Raw genomic sequence first — 9,557 nt, 5'->3', positions numbered from 1 at the left:
TCAGGAGGAAGGAGTGAGATTGAGGAAATAACCTAAGTTTAGTTAAAATGTAACTTGTAGTACCTGAGTCGCATAACTAATTTGTAGAGTTTTTACCCTCTACTATTTCCGAATTTAATAGCATATGTTCAGCCATTAATAGCATAACATTCACATCAGTTGTCGTGGCCGTTTGAGTTTGTTTTCCCTTTTCTTCTCTCTTCTTTTCCTTTTGTTGACTTCGACATTTAGCGATTATATTGTTGTCACTTGTTTTTCCTCTCTTTACACAATAGCTGCAATTCTTTTTCTCACCTCTAGGTATACTTAGTACCTTTTCCTCTTCTTTTCCTTCTGACTTCTCAGCAGCCCTTCTGATAAAGTAGTCTCTGACATCCACATAGCGAATAGTTTTTCGTGCTAATAACATGTCACATATATCAGGATGTAGGTTGTTTATAGATAATATGAATACTGTTCCTATCACAGACTCAGATTGGGTCTACGTCCGTATTATTGGTATATCGTTAGACTAATTGATTTCAAGTGGTTTCAAACTTGGTTGTATAGTAAGGGATTAATTATCTAGAGATGAGTTTGATCTTCTAGATAGCTTCAAGTAAGATCATATTAGTTGCAGGAGTTTCTTTGCTAAACCTATCTTTAATGGCTTGCCAAACATCTTTGGAGTTTACATTAAGAGAGATGTCAGCATGGAAGGTAGTGTCAATGGCTTGGTATAGGAAGAACTTTACTCTTTTGTCTTTCCTTGTACATTTCTTGATTTGTGTGGTGTAAGTTACTACACTACTTTCGGAAGGAGGTTCAGGTTTTACAGATTTGCCTGATACTATATCCCATAAATCTAGGACCTTGAAAACTATCTCTCAAGTGTCAGCCCAGGTTTAATAGTTTTCTTTACCATAGAGTTTGTAATAATCCTTGACAGAAATGCTTAAGCCAGATTTTATGTAGTTTTTGAATGACATTGTGATGTAGACTGTTTAGTTCTTTTGTCTTATGTTAGGAAGTCATTCGTATCGATTGATATCTTTGAGATAATCTAGCACATAACCTCAGATATTTTCGTAGTAATGTTTGCAGCATATAGGAAATAAATTATCGAAGTTTAGTAGTCAGATATGATTACAGCCTTTACAGTAGTGAAGGCCGTGTTTAGAGGGAATAGGTAGGCACTCATGTGTGTTGTAAAAGAAATCATTCGCCATGATGTAATAGAAGATTGGTTGAGGGTGGGAGATAGTGATACATTAACTTATAGTACTTCAGAGGTCTTCTGATTCATGCTGGGAATGTGGAAGTATCTCAAAAACCTGGACTCATAATCTGAAAATATTTGTATCTATTGTACTAACTGTTATGATAATGAAGTAACAATGGTAACCACAATAAATTCTGAAGACTTAAAGATTAATCTAAACTTACGCGCTCTCTTTAAGAACAGGCTAGCCCTTTATATATCTCTTTATTATTATACGAGCACTGCCCAATACCAAGGAAATCTCTAGACCATACTAAAATACAATAGCATATATACTCAGTCATGTGGCTATGTCACATGACCAACACAGCCCCATCACCGGATAGGAAAGGAATAATGTAATTTCCAACACTATATTCTCACACTAATACTTAAGACTATACCTACAGATATATACCAGTACAATATACAGTAGCCCTTATATCTCATATACTGACCAGCTTGCTCCCATACATTCTCCATAAAACTCCATACTACTAGGATTTAAATACCATCGTGTGCATCTACTGATTAGGTCTTACACGTATTGTATAATGATGTATAATACGCTTTGCCTCACCCACTATCGCCCTGGTACAGTCATGTCTATTTAATAATTATATCCCTGCCCAGTAACCACAACCATAATACTTAATGAATTCAACCTTAGAAAAAATCAAGATACAAAGCCAATTAAGAAATAGATGAAAGTATATGATCTAAGCTTCAAATAAATCTAATTACCATTTGTATGACCTTTATCTGCATCCAAAACAGCCTGAATTCTCTCAGGCATCCTGTCTAACCAGATAGCATTCAATGTCTCTTGAAGAATCAAATCCCACTCCTTCTTTGCTACCTGAAATAATTCAGCAGCACTATAGAGCTTTCTTTCCAATCTAGAGAAACACTTTCTGAGGGCTCTTTTGAGTAGTGCTCAGGTGCTCTCAATAGGATTGAGATCTGGAGAGTTGGGTGGCTAAGGGAGTTTTTTGTAACCATAGTCTGCCTCTAATTTTCGATTTTCCTCACCACTATGCTAGGAAGCATTATCTGCAGCTAGGTAGATATTGTCAGAAGGTCTATCTAGATCTTCTATAAAAGGGATAAGGTATGGCTGGTAGCTCTCAGTTGCATATTGGTAGGAATTGAGGTCAAGTCTGTCTCTTTTACTAGTCCTTTCCTCCTCCCTCCTCTTTGTCACAAGAATTAACTCAGTCCTCTCATCCTTCATTATTACAGCATAGACACCAATGCTTGTCCTTTCTAGCTTAAAGCTAGACTTCAAGTTTTTTTCTTCTAGCTCCTCACCAGCTCTTATCCCGACCTTTCTCCTAACATGATTTGTATTATCGATGATAATGGCTTTATCAATAAAAACCACCCAATTCCATGCCCCTCTCCAGTTCCTCTTTCTCCTAGTAAACTCCTTTCTCTTCTTCTTTTGTTCTTTCCTCCAAAAAGGCTTTTTCCTTGGTATCAGAAGCTTAAAACCTGCTTCTGAAATAATCTTGTGTTATGAATGTGGCTTGGCAAGGAAAAGGTTTTTACATGACACATGGTTATGAGTTACAGGTATGTTATTGTTTCACACATATGACTCATTTGAGTCATATAATTTGTTATGTGTGAGATTTGTGATGCTTTTGCACATGGCTCAAATACGAGTCATGAGATGTGTGTAGCCGGTACGGGTACTCAGTTATTAGTTTTGTTTTATGTTTTGTTTTAAGTATCGCTTTGATACTTGGTTTTGTTTTATATTTTATTTTAAGTATCGCTTTGATACTTGGTTTGTTTTAAGTATCGCTTTGATACTTGGTTTTGTTTTATGTTTTGTTTTAAGTATCGCTTTAATACTTGGTTTGTTTTAAGTATCGCTTTGATACTTGGTTTTGTTTTATGTTTTGTTTTAAGTATCACTTTAATACTTGGTTTGTTTTAAGTATTGCTTTGATACTTGATTTTGTTTTATGTTTTGTTTTAAGTATCGCTTTGATTCTTAAGAAATTTTACTAAAGTGTATCGATTGATACCTTTGATTAGTTTCGTTCATACTAGACATGAACAGATTTGTGTATTTAAAAACCGCCTGTTTCTACGATAGAAAAGGCAGACTTCGACAGACAGTATTTCAATATACTTGGTTGAACGGTTACTTCTTTGTTCCTCAGTACACTCTCGAAGCCTCCTTTAGTTCTCAGCTCTCGCCTCCTCTCCGGAAGAGCAGGCCACCTGCCAACTATCATATTCATTACCGACAACGTGATTAGCACCTTGTGAACACGTTACATTTTTTTAACCTTAGCAAGTGGTTAAGAACCTGTCCCTGGATTTAGGCCTGATCAACCTATCGATATCCACCTCAGAACGCTAGCGGAGAGAAGCGGCAGAATCATGGCACATTCAGCTTCGTCTCAAATCCAATATAGAGTTTTTGACAAACAGGAGTGGGAAACAGATCCCACGACAAGACCTTACAAGAAAGAAACAACCCCGTCGCTCTGCTAAAGAGCCAGGAGAACCCGCAAATACGGAAGATACACAACCCCCGGGAGAATTTCCCTCTACCCCAGCAAAGTAGCCATCCCTTGAACCTCTAATCGACCCCGAATCCAGTAGCGAATCAGATATGGCTAGTACAAAAGGAAGACCTTCAGGAGGAGGACCTTCTGGAGGAGGAAAATCTCGTGTTCAAGAAGAAATACCCACAGTATTTGAACCTCCTAAGTTCAAACTCCACCTTCCAGCAAAGTTTACAGGTGAAGGAAAAGACCTCAAACCTGAAGCTTTTGACCGATGGGCGACGGAACTTTCACACTATCTTCTCTTGCAAGGAAAAGATGTGGAAGACCCCACAACTGGACTTTAAATTGGATCATTCTGCGAAGGAAAGGCAACCGATGCATACCACTAATGCTATAATGATTACGGCGGCAATGTGAGATTAAGAGGATCTACAGTCCTCGATTACCTGAAAGGCCGATTCCAATCCTTTATCACCAACGACCTCCTATACAACAAATTCAACCAGCTCCAGCAAGTTAATGGAATGCATGTCAAAAGGATTACAGATGTAGATACGGATCTATTGATGTATAAGGACCAAATGAAGAAAGGAAGCATTTCTAACTACATTCTTAAGCGACGATTCTATGATACTATACACCCTACCCTCCGACAAGAGGTAGAACCACTTGAGGAAGATGACAATGATATTGCAATAATAATTGCAAGAGCAGAACGAAAGGACGCCATCCTCCATGAGACCAAGGCATACAAGATACAGACATCTTCTAGTAGGAATAGCCAACCACAACACAAACCCTCCAGCAACTCTGAAGACGATATCCCACGCATTTTCAAAAAGAAGTCAAAGTCTTCCAAGGAATCAAGATGACAGAAAGGAGAGTGCTTTGAATGTGACAAAATAAGACACATGGCAAAGAACAGCCCTACAAAGAAAGGAAAAGGAAAGGCGATTAAGCAGGAAACTTCGGCAAACAATGTTGAGAGCGATAGTGAAGATGCCCAATCCAGCGAATATGAGGAGATCCATATCAGGTATATCGATGTGAAATGCAACAGTGTCTGACCTCAGGCTACGTTTAAAGTACACACTGCCCTGGAAGGAACTATTCTAATCAATAGCAAGAAGGCGCGAGTCCTGTTCAATACTGGTACGATCGGAAGAGACATGATCAGCAATGCTTTTGTCTCTGTCCATGGTCTCCCAACCCAAGACCTTAACCAATCCATACCAGTCAATATGGCGGTAAAGGGATCACGATCAATAAGCTATAAAACCTGCAGCGCTACTATTCGACTTGGCTCTGCCATCTTACCCCTCTAGGAAATGCTAGTTGGAAATCTAGCCAAATACGATGCCCTGATAGGGATGCCAGTTCTGAACCGCCATAAAGCTATAATCAGGTGTGGGGAATCAACCATCGATTTCCTAGAATAAAAGGTCAGAGTCTCATGCAAGCCGACAAGTAGAGAATACTGAGCTGCAGTCTGTGAAGCAACTGCCTAACACCTATTGGTTGAATACTCAGATGTTTTCCCTGATCAAATTCCCGAAGAACTACTGCCTATGAGAGAAGTGAACTATCACATCCGTCTTCGAGACCCCTCTAATCTTAAGAACCAACCCATCTACTCTATTCCTGACGTATACAAAGGCCCACTATGTGACTGGATCAACCAACAACAAAGAAGAGGAGTCATCTACCGAGTAGAAGCCCCAGGTGCCGCTCCTATGTTTGTTCAACCCAAAGCAGATGGCAAAAGAATCCGCCCCTTGGTTGACCTCAAACTACGAAATGAAAACACGGTAATGGACAGCTCCGCTATCCTAAATCAAACCCAGATCCTGAATGCAGTTGGATGGGCTAGATTCCAAAGCAAGATCGACCTAAGTAATGCCTATTTCCAGACAAGGTTAGATCCAGAAAGTGAGCGCTACAACAGTTGCAAAACGCCCTTCGGAAGTTTCATTAGCCGAGTTATGTTGCAAGGTGATATGAATGCGCCCGCCACCTTTATGCAAATTATGGAAAATCTCCTAAGCGAATACCTCCACTATTTTGTCTGGGTCTATATTGATGATATCCTCATCTTCTCGAACACCAAAATAGAATATGCCTACTATATAGGTTTGGTTTGTACTAAACTAAGGGAAGCTAGGTTCTAGGCTAGCAGGAATAAATCAATCCTGTTTGCCGACAAGCTCGATATCCTAGGACATGTAATAGACGACAAAGGAATACATGCAGTCCCCGGAAAGATATCCTGTTTGACAGAATGGACAACACCCCGAAATCAGAAGGAACTCATGCGATTTTTAGGATTAGTTAACTATATCTCCCAGTTCCTACCACACCACGCTACTGTGACAGTACCGCTCACAGACCTTACCGGCAATGCAGAATTTGCTTGGACCCACACTCATGACCAAGCCTTTACCAACATCAAGGAATTGATTAAAAACGCCAATGTTATACAACCTATCGACTACAGTAATCCAGAAATCAATATGGCTGATTACTGATGCATCGGATGTTGGAGTTGGAGTATGGGTTGGACAAGGAGTCTCCCATGAAACGGCAAGACTAGCGGCATTACACAGCAGAAAGTTTACTAATTCACAAATGAATTATGGAATGACGGACAAGGAAGCCCTTGCTGTGATTGATGCTCTTGCTGCATTCAACCACATTCTGATGGGCAATACCTTCACCATTGTCACTGACCATCAGCCCCTTACTAATCTTAAAACAGAAAGGGTACCTAGAAGGAGAAGAACAAGATGGATAGGCGAGATCAGTAAATACGATGCAAAAATCATCTATACCCCTGGAAGAACGAACTATTTAGCTGATACTCTCTCTCCCCTATACAAGAACCAAGAACTCACAGACCCACCTCTTGTTCATGACCACACAAGACAAAGTGAAGATTGCCCTGATAACACCTCCTATAAACAAGAACCATCGATGGCTACCGCCAGCTCTACCACTCCCTCCAATCCTTTCTCTTACACCATGTACAGAGCTGCCAAAACTGAACGAGGAAAAGATATTGATGACGAATGGAAAGACAATTGCACCCTCCACAGTACACCTCCTCACAAACTTGAACAAAGCAGACTCCACTGGTCCCACTGTTACCACGATACCTGCCCATTTCATCAGACTGAAATTAAATTTGGCAACAGGTACCAGCGACCGTATTATATGTCTGCTGATGATTCTAAAAACACCAGCTTCGACACCGCAGAAGGAGCAGAAGAGATGATCGATGAAGATGAATCGACCCAACCTCCCCATACCTGTAATCCTGTTCCAACACGGTACTAAGGTCTTGAAAAACTCGAACAAGCAGCAGCCTACGTGGATGTAATAGCTTACCTACACCCTCCGCAGTCAGCCCCGCCATCCTCTTCCCCCATACCCGATTCATGACCACTGTATGGTAGACCCTTATGAGTATACAACAATCAAACCATTGTTTCTGTCATGCCTCCCACGATTCCCGAACATCGCCGACAACTCTATGAAATCTTTGAAGAAGATGAAGAAGCCCCTATCGAACCAACTAGAGGATCTCTCATTGAGGATGAACAAGATGTCAGATCAACTACAGAAGAATTAACCTCCTCTTTCCGAAGCCAGATGATAGCAGGATATCGCCATGATCCAATCCATTTCAAAGCTATGAATAGCTCCAGGCATGGGGATCTCGCTCCCTACAATATATCCAATGGAATGGTCTATACCAGTACCCGTTATAGTGAACATTGCCTATACATCCTAAAAGGCCATATGTTCAATGGAATAACTATTAGGGAATATGTCATCACTGAAATCCACAACAAAGGACATCACAGTGCGGATCGCAACCTCCAATATGCCTCGGAATATGTTTACTGGCCTGAAAGGTGAAAGGACTTCCGTGATTTCATCAAACAATGTAAACTCTGCCAAGCAAACAAGGAGCGAACACAACTACCTGAAGGAAAAGCGCAAACCCTGCAACTACCTTGTGAAATATTTGAATCCTATGCTATCGATTTCGCAGGACCTTTCAACAAGTCCACAGGATATGACACCCTCTTGGTAGCTGTGGATTGATTTTCCGGATACACATGGCTCATACCAATGAAGGTTACCGATTCCTCCAAAGACATCTGGAATATCCTCCAAAGACACCTATTTACCCCCCATGGGTACCTCTTATCTATTGTCAGTGATGCTGATCCCCATTTCACTGCCAGATTCTGGAAGCAAACCTTGACCTTCCTCGGAATCAACCACATCATGGCTGCCCCTGGACATCATGAGACTAATGGCCAAGCAGAACGAAGAATCTGCGAAGTCAAGACAGGAATCAGGAACATGATCAATGAACGACAAACCAACTGGGAACCAGCCCTCATTGAACTGGCTGCATATATCAATGCCGGGTTTTCGGACACTTTGGGGATGTCTCCATACAAGGCAATCTTCAGCCGTCAATACCCTCTCTTACCTACAACTCTATTCAAGAACTCCTCAGTCCCTGCCTCCGATGACCACCTAAACCGCCATCAAGCAATTTGGAATGATGCCTTCCAAGCTGTTAAAGCTGCCTGATTCTGAAGCATCACTACTGCTCAGAAGCGATGATGTAAACATGTCCCTATTCTACCAGGTGATATGCTCATAGTACATGGAAACATGTTCATTACCAATATTGGTCGCAGCAAGAAATTACAACCCCGATGGTGAGGACCTTTCAAAGTCTTATCCTTTGACGAGCATACAGAAAACTACACTGTCCAGATGGATGGACGTATGTACCGCCTTCAATACTGGAGTCTTTCACGCCTCTGCTGTCAAACGATTCCACCCAAATGACGACTCCCAGTTCTCTAGAAGATCCCACTCTCGACCTGCACCTATCATCATTGATAAGAAAGATGAATGGGAAGTTGAAGAAATCTGAGACCACCACCTGTGGCATGGAAATGATCAGTTCTTGGTCAAGTGGAAAGGATACCCAACAAGCGAAAACAGCTGGGAACCACTAGAAGGACTAGAGCACGCTATGGATACGGTGAACGAATGGTGGAAAGACAACATGCCAAACAGGTCCCTCCCTCCAATGATCAATTACATCACTATGTGCTGGATGCCTATGATGCCAGAGACTGAGTGATGGCATGTGGAACTCGAAATTAGGGATGGATTTTGGGCACCATACTTCGAGTCGGAATTCGAAAGCAGTGATGAGGAAAATTAGGCTATGGAGCAGGTTCTCGACAACCTTATCTGATCACTAATTACCATCCGAATACCATAACGATGTCAAACAATGTAGAACTCAATGTGAGGCAGTGACAACAGATTGTTGGACTGTTGTTGAACCGCGATGCTATCCAACTTGAAGACTACTTCAAAATCCTCTGGATAGACAACTGTCCTGATTGTGACCATGCTTGGGTTGATGTACAGCACGAATCTGGTATTCGTAACTACTGTGATTTGCATTTCGTTGAGTCTAAATGTTTCCTTAGAATTTCTTCTTGTCCCTGGTGTGACACTTGAGATGAACAGGAAATGGCGGAGTTTGAAGCTTTTGATTCTTTAGCTGATGTTTTTAATGATTATTAGGTTTTGTTCGTTAAACAGTTGTTTTGTTTTAGGGAATGTAGCCGGTACGGGTACTCAGTTATTGGTTTTGTTTTATATTTTGTTTTAAGTATCACTTTGATACTTGGTTTTGTTTTATGTTTTGTTTTAAGTATCGCTTTGATACTTGGTTTGTTTTAAGT

This window comes from Tuber melanosporum (assembly GCF_000151645.1).
Source record: "Tuber melanosporum whole genome shotgun sequence assembly, scaffold_1, strain Mel28".
In the NCBI taxonomy this organism is placed as follows: Eukaryota; Fungi; Ascomycota; class Pezizomycetes; order Pezizales; family Tuberaceae; genus Tuber; species Tuber melanosporum.
This window is presented reverse-complemented; position numbering follows the sequence as displayed.